Source organism: Nannospalax galili, unplaced genomic scaffold (assembly GCF_000622305.1).
Source record: "Nannospalax galili isolate Female #2095 unplaced genomic scaffold, S.galili_v1.0 scaffold127, whole genome shotgun sequence".
Lineage (NCBI taxonomy): Eukaryota > Metazoa > Chordata > Mammalia > Rodentia > Spalacidae > Nannospalax > Nannospalax galili.
Window position 1 is genome coordinate 2,913,796 of NW_008360326.1, and position 6,367 is coordinate 2,920,162.

Genomic DNA, 6,367 nt, shown 5'->3' on the forward strand with positions numbered 1-6,367 from the left:
TCACTCTCCCAGGGGCAAAGGCTAGTGCACATAGGGAGGGAAGGCCTCCCTATGGATGATAGCCATCTTGGAGAGAAGCCAAAACTCTGAAGCAGAAAAAGACTTGGTGATCAGAGAGCCAGGAAGACTGCCAGCATTGTTGGGCCAGTGTGACGGTGGCATGAGTGAAGCAGCAGTGGAGGTGCATTGGACCTTCATGGGTATGCTGTGGTAGGGAAGTTAGGCTAGAGCCCCAATCTTAGCCGAGGAACCACTGGCAGCTGATCACTGCTGGGTGAAGGAGAGTTGGTCTTCTTTAAGGGCGTGATGCTAGATAGGCTGACCAGGCTCCAGTGGTTGAACCTGACATCTGGAGACACAAACTTGACTCCGTAGGCCTTATATATGACAGAAATCCAAGGTGGAGGGGGGTAAGATGGGGAAGTACAAATAGGGGAGACTGTCTAAATATGATTAAGATGCATTGTATAAAATGCACAAAAAATTCAATAAAATATCTATTGTAAAAAGTTTTTTTGCCATGTATTATTTATATATAAATAATGGGTTTCATACATGTATATAATGTATTTTGATCATATTCACCCGTTATTACCCTCTCTTGTCTCTCTCAAATGCTACTGATCCCTTTCCTCTTCCTAACTAGTATCCCTTCTACTTCCATGCCTTCTATATTTGTTTGTTTTTGTGACCCAGTGAGTTTAATTAGAGTTGTTTATAGGAGCATGGGTGAGGGTTTATTTCAAGGAGCACGGCCAACATACCAGTGCTATACCACTGAAGAAAATGCCTTTCTTTTTCCCAACAACCATTAACTTCCTACAGATCCTCAGGGAGGTATAAGGCCTTGTGAAGACAAGTTAGGGTTTTTTAAATGTCACAAAAGTCTTATGTGACCGTCTTTCTAAGCACTGATAGCCATAAGGGGGTCTCTCCTTCCTCCTCCCAATCCATCCCAGTTAATTATCTTGAAAGCTAGGGCTGGTCTGTGAGTCTTCTTGCCTTCTGCATGAGGCCTGGACATCCCAGCTTAGATTTTAGGTCTCTCTACTAAGCTGTACACTCACGTGTTTTTCTTGTACTTTTGTTCAATCTGTCAAATTTAGACCTCTTGTTCCCCCACCGTAGGATGTGCTTTCTGTCTCCCTACCTTCATATCTTGTCACATGGCTCATTTTGTCTAGAGTGTCTTCCCATGAACCCATCTCCATCTGTCAAAATCCCATATCCTTTAAAACGTACCCTTAGGGGCTGGTTCCATTGGTAAAAGCCTGCCACACAAGCTTGAGAACCTGAGTTTGGATTCTCAGCACATGTGTATAAGCTCAGCAGGGTAGTGCATGGCTGTAACTTGAGGAGAGAGGGCAGAGACCAGAGGATCCTTGAAGCTCATGGGCCAGTTAGCCTAGCTGAATTAATGAGCTCTAGGTTCAATGAGAGAGCCTTCTCAAAAAATAAGGTGGGGTGCAACAGAGGAAGGCCTCTGACCATTAGACTTCTGGTCTGTACATGCATGTGTATACATGTGTATGCATATCTGCATGCAGAGGTAGACACACCCACACAAACATGAATATACAACACTGTCCTAGTTTGTTTCTCCATTGCTGTGACAAAATACTCGGACCAGTACAAACTTGGGGAGGAAAGGGTTTATTTTATTTTACATCTCTCGGGTCACAGTTCATCAGGGAGCCCAAGGTAGGAACTCAGGGCAGGAACCTGAAGGCAGAAGCTGAAGCACAGGCCATGGAGGAACGCTGCTTACTGGCTTGCTCTCTGGCCTTTGCTCAGCCTGCTTTCTTATGCAACGCAGGCCCACCTGCCCAGGGGTGGCACCACCCACAGTGGGCTGGGCCCTCCCACATCACTTATCAAGGAGATGCCCCACAGACCTGGCCATAAGCCAGTTCAATGGAGGCAGTTCTCTAATTGAGGGCCCCTCAACCCAGGTATGTCAAGTTGACGCTAAAGCTATCCAGCACACACACACACACACACACACACACACACACACACACACAGAATAAATAAAACTTACGTCTACTGTCAGTTCTTTAAACTGAGTATGACCTGACCCACAGAGAGAGAATAAATAAAACTTACGTCTAGTGTCAGTTCTTTAAACTGAGTATGACCTGACCTCTCCCTCCCAGGAGGCCTTGGGCTTCCTGACCAGAACAGAGTCAGTGATTTGGAAGGGACAGTTACTCTGTCTCACTCTCATTCCCCTTCCCATGGCTTCTAGGTCTTCAGGGATGAAAACCAGGGCAAGACCTTGCTGCTTCTGCCCCACGCCTCCATGTCTTGCACAGAGCAATCATTCAGTTGATGGCCTATTGAGTTAAACAGTGGTTACTCTGGGCCACCAGCCTCTGATTGTCTCTTTCCTTTCCCATGGCAAATTGCAGCATTCAGCTCCCAGCAACTCCTGGTCCACGGCCCCGAGGTTCCTGGCAGGCCTTTCCTAAAGGACCATGGGGCTGCTGTTCCCAGATGGCCAGGCCTGCACAGGCCCAAGCTGAGTCCCAAGGAAATGGAGACCTTCTAACTCCTTGCACTCCTTGGCTCCTGTTTCCAGCTGCCTTGTACTTGTTTTCCTTGGCACAGGGAAATCCTCAGTCATCATCTCTTCCATTTATAGGCATATATGCATCTTTGTTATTCTTTTCACAAAACTGACAGTGACCTTGGCTTAGAAAAGGAGGAAAGAAGGGAGGTGGAGGCATTTCATGTAAGACCCCTGGGGTTTCCTGCAGTATTCTACCCACCCTGGAGAACTGAAGACACTCTTTCTGCCCTTTCTGCTCTCTCCTCCATACCTCTGCCTATGCACCAGCTCCTCAGACTTTATTAAAGGGCTACCTACCGTGGGCAAAAGAAAGATGAGATGTAGACAACAAACATGGCTGCGATTCTTGCTACCAAGGAAAGAACGGGGTGTGGCTGCCTGGCTCGAGTCATGTCCATATCATCCTGGCATTCTTAATCTGGGGCCAAAATACTCTGTGGCAACTGCTAAATTCTGGGAATGAGGGGCTGTAATCAGTCACGCTATACCTACATGCCAAATAAGGGCTAGTAGTGGTAATCATCATGCAGTTCTGTCTCTGTCTCTCTCTCTCTCTGCCAGCCAGTATTTTAAGCAGTTTGTGAATACCACCAGTTCATATGTTCCTCACAATTACCCTATAAAACAGTGCTATTATTACCCCAATTCACAGATGAACAAACCAAGGCAGAAGAGGTTAAATAACTTTCCCTTTGTCACATTGGTGGTCAGTAGCATAGCCTGGCTCTGGGACCTAGAGGCCCAGTTTCTGAGTCTGCCAGTCGATGCTACCTTTGTTGCTCATCCAGTTAAGAGGTTGAAATAACGAACAGGGTCACCTAGTCCTCTATACGTGTCTGAGTGAGCTGGAAAGGGCAGTGTTTCTGAGAGTTGTGGGAAAGTGCCTGGGCACGTCTGAGGCAGTTCTCGGCACAGGTAATTTAATTTGGTTCAAATTCTGACTTTCCCACAGATTTCTGTTTCTCAGTCTAGCTTTGTGTGCCTATTTGGAAGGACGGATTAGCAAAGGGATTTACTGGGGTTTCCAAGAGCAACCTGCTTTCCTTGGCTCCAATCCCTGGCCTGGGAATTCACTAAATAGCCAATTAATTCATTTTCTTCTCTTCATTCATTATCAAACTTTGATTCTACCTCTTGTGTGTGCAGGGCACCTTATGTGTGCCAGGTGGGTGTGTGGAGAAAAGCAAAGCTAAATAAAGCAGGCCTTGCCTCTCTCTACTTTGAAGCAATGGTTAATGTGTCCCTGTATACACTGCCACCAAACCTGGGAACCTAGGCTGGGTGTGGTGACACACACCTATAATCCAAGCACTCTGGAGGCAGAGGCAGGAGGACTAGGAGTTTAAAGTCACTCTTGGCTTATATAGAGTCTAAGGCTATCCTGACCTACTTGAGATCCTTTCTTAAAAAAATAAGAACAGGGCTGGTGAGATGGCTCAGCTGGTAAAGGTGCTTGCCACCAAGCTTGATGACCTGAGTTTCATCCCTGGGACCCATATGATGGAAGGAGAGAACCAATTCCCAAAAGTTGTCCTCTAACTTCCACATGTGCCCCATGATGTATGCACATGCATGCACACACAAATAAATGAAATAAAAATTAAAAACAAAAACACCAAACCAAATCAACCAAACCAAACACTCCTGAAAAACCAACAAAAAACTCTGGGAGCCCCACTGCCTGTCTCTATGCTCTTTGGGAAGATTTTTAATATTCTGGAAGATTGCATGTGGTATGCTTCAGTGGTTTCATGAGTCTAGAGTGCACACACTAACAGGTTTTCAGGGTCACTGGAACCCAGATGTTCTCACAGGCCAGTGAGTCTAGAGAGAATGGGAGATTCTGCCTCAGGCTGCATGGCACCCAGATTACCTGAGTCAGGATGCCTAGAGTCACCATACAAATGATCATATACTTGCTGTAATTCTCTGGAGAATAACTGAGCTCTAGAGGCCACTCCTCAGTGGTCTTAAATCCAGGTGTCAGTGGGTTAGCTCCTCTTCTGGGGGACTCTCCTAGCTGCCGATGACTCCCAGTAGTCCCTGGTGGTCCTTCATTTATGCATGCATGACTCCAATCTCTGCTTCATCTCTTCATGGCCTTTGCTCTGTGTCTCAAAATTTCTCCGTTTTTTTTTTTCTTCTAAGTACACCAGTCACTGAATTTGAAGTACCACTCTAAATATAAGGAACTATCGTATTGAGATCCCTGATTGCATCTGCAATGACCCTATTTCCAAATAAGGCCATTTCACAGGGTGGGTTTTAGAATATGGGCTTATTTTGGGGGGGTAGGGTCGGGGGTGGAAGCCACCCCACTACACAGACTTCTAATTCTTCTCAACTCAATGTTCCTGAAAATTACTTCCAATTTAGCAGTATTTTCATAAATAATAAAGTCTATTTGCCTATTTGCATTTTAAGGTAGTAATCATTTATGTGTTCTGTATGCACATACACATAAGGATAAAGAATGTTTTTGGTCTAGAAAAATTTTCACAGTGGAATGCAAGTGCCTGTATTTTATCAGTGTTCCAGGCTGCAACTCAAATGGTTCAAACAAACAAAACCAAAAAACAAATGAGTAAAAGAAGTTAATCACAGTATTATTAGCAAAAACAATGTGTCCTTCTGTAAGAAACAGTATATTTTAAAATGAAATGGAGATCTTTTTTAAAGGTTAAAAACTCATTCAATTTTATATCTTACAGGGTTTACACTGAGTTCAATATTGTATAACTGTATTAATTCAACAGTGAACCTGAAAATTTATAGCTACTTTTGAAAGAGATGTATCTTTGCTCTGGAAATGGTTATTGAGTATGTTAAAGCTGTAATGAAATTCTTCTTCTAAAAAATAAATAAATATACATATATTAAAAAAAGTTAATGAAGAACTATTTATAAGACTGCACACAGATGTAAAGAAAGTGATAAGAAGTTGGGCGTGGTGGCACATGCCTTTAGTCCCAGCACTCGGGAGGCAGAGACAGGTGGATTTCTGGGAGCTCAAGGCCAGCCTGGTCTACATAGTGAGTTCCAGGCCAGCTGGGGCTATAGGGAGACCCTGTCTCAAAAAAAAAAAAAAAAAAAAAAAAGAAAGTGGTAAGAAATTCTGAGGCCTAGAAACAATGTCAAGTTGTTAACACTGAGGCCTTGGGAAGGAAATGGATGTTTATTTCCAGAATCACAATGAAATTTGGAATTGTAGAGAAAGGCTCTCCCTGATTTTAAAGGGGCAGACATAGCATAAAATATTACCCAAAGCAAGGAAAGAGTAAGAAAGATACCCTGGGCCTCTCTCCTCCGAATTTCTTGGCTCTTACTGGTAGCTTTTAATTGACCAAACTCAAACAGAATGAGTTGCAGAAATGCCTAGAGTCTGCAGAGGTCGGTCCTGGGAGTGTCATGGGCCAGGAATTGCAGCAATGGGCCTGCAGAGGACTAATCCGCAGACGTCTGTATATGGACTAAGTAAGTCTGTGCATGTATTTGCTTGGGCAGCACATATATGCAATTTAAAGCAGTACAGACAGGATCAGCACAGCCCCTGCACATGGATGACACATAAATTCTCTAAGTATTCCATATTTTAAAAAGTTTGCTTTACATAGGAAGATATGGAAACAGAAGTGGGCTAGTGTGTAGAGATAAACTGACATTTCAATTTCTAGATGAGGAACTGGTTCCAATGAAGTGTCTACATGTCTACATATCTTGCCTAGATATGATTTTCTGTCATCCTCTAGAAGTCCAGGTAGGTTGGGTAGAATGGCTACTAAGCACTTTAAAATC

The 6,367-nt window shown here is 44.0% G+C and overlaps 1 non-coding gene across 1 annotated transcript; it reads left to right on the forward strand.

Moving 5' to 3' along the window:
• The first annotated feature begins 6,064 nt into the window (after window positions 1-6,064).
• Window positions 6,065-6,167, forward strand: LOC115068925. Its single transcript, XR_003848267.1, has one exon. It is a non-coding gene; the product is annotated as a U6 spliceosomal RNA (small nuclear RNA).
• Window positions 6,168-6,367: the final 200 nt, after the last annotated feature.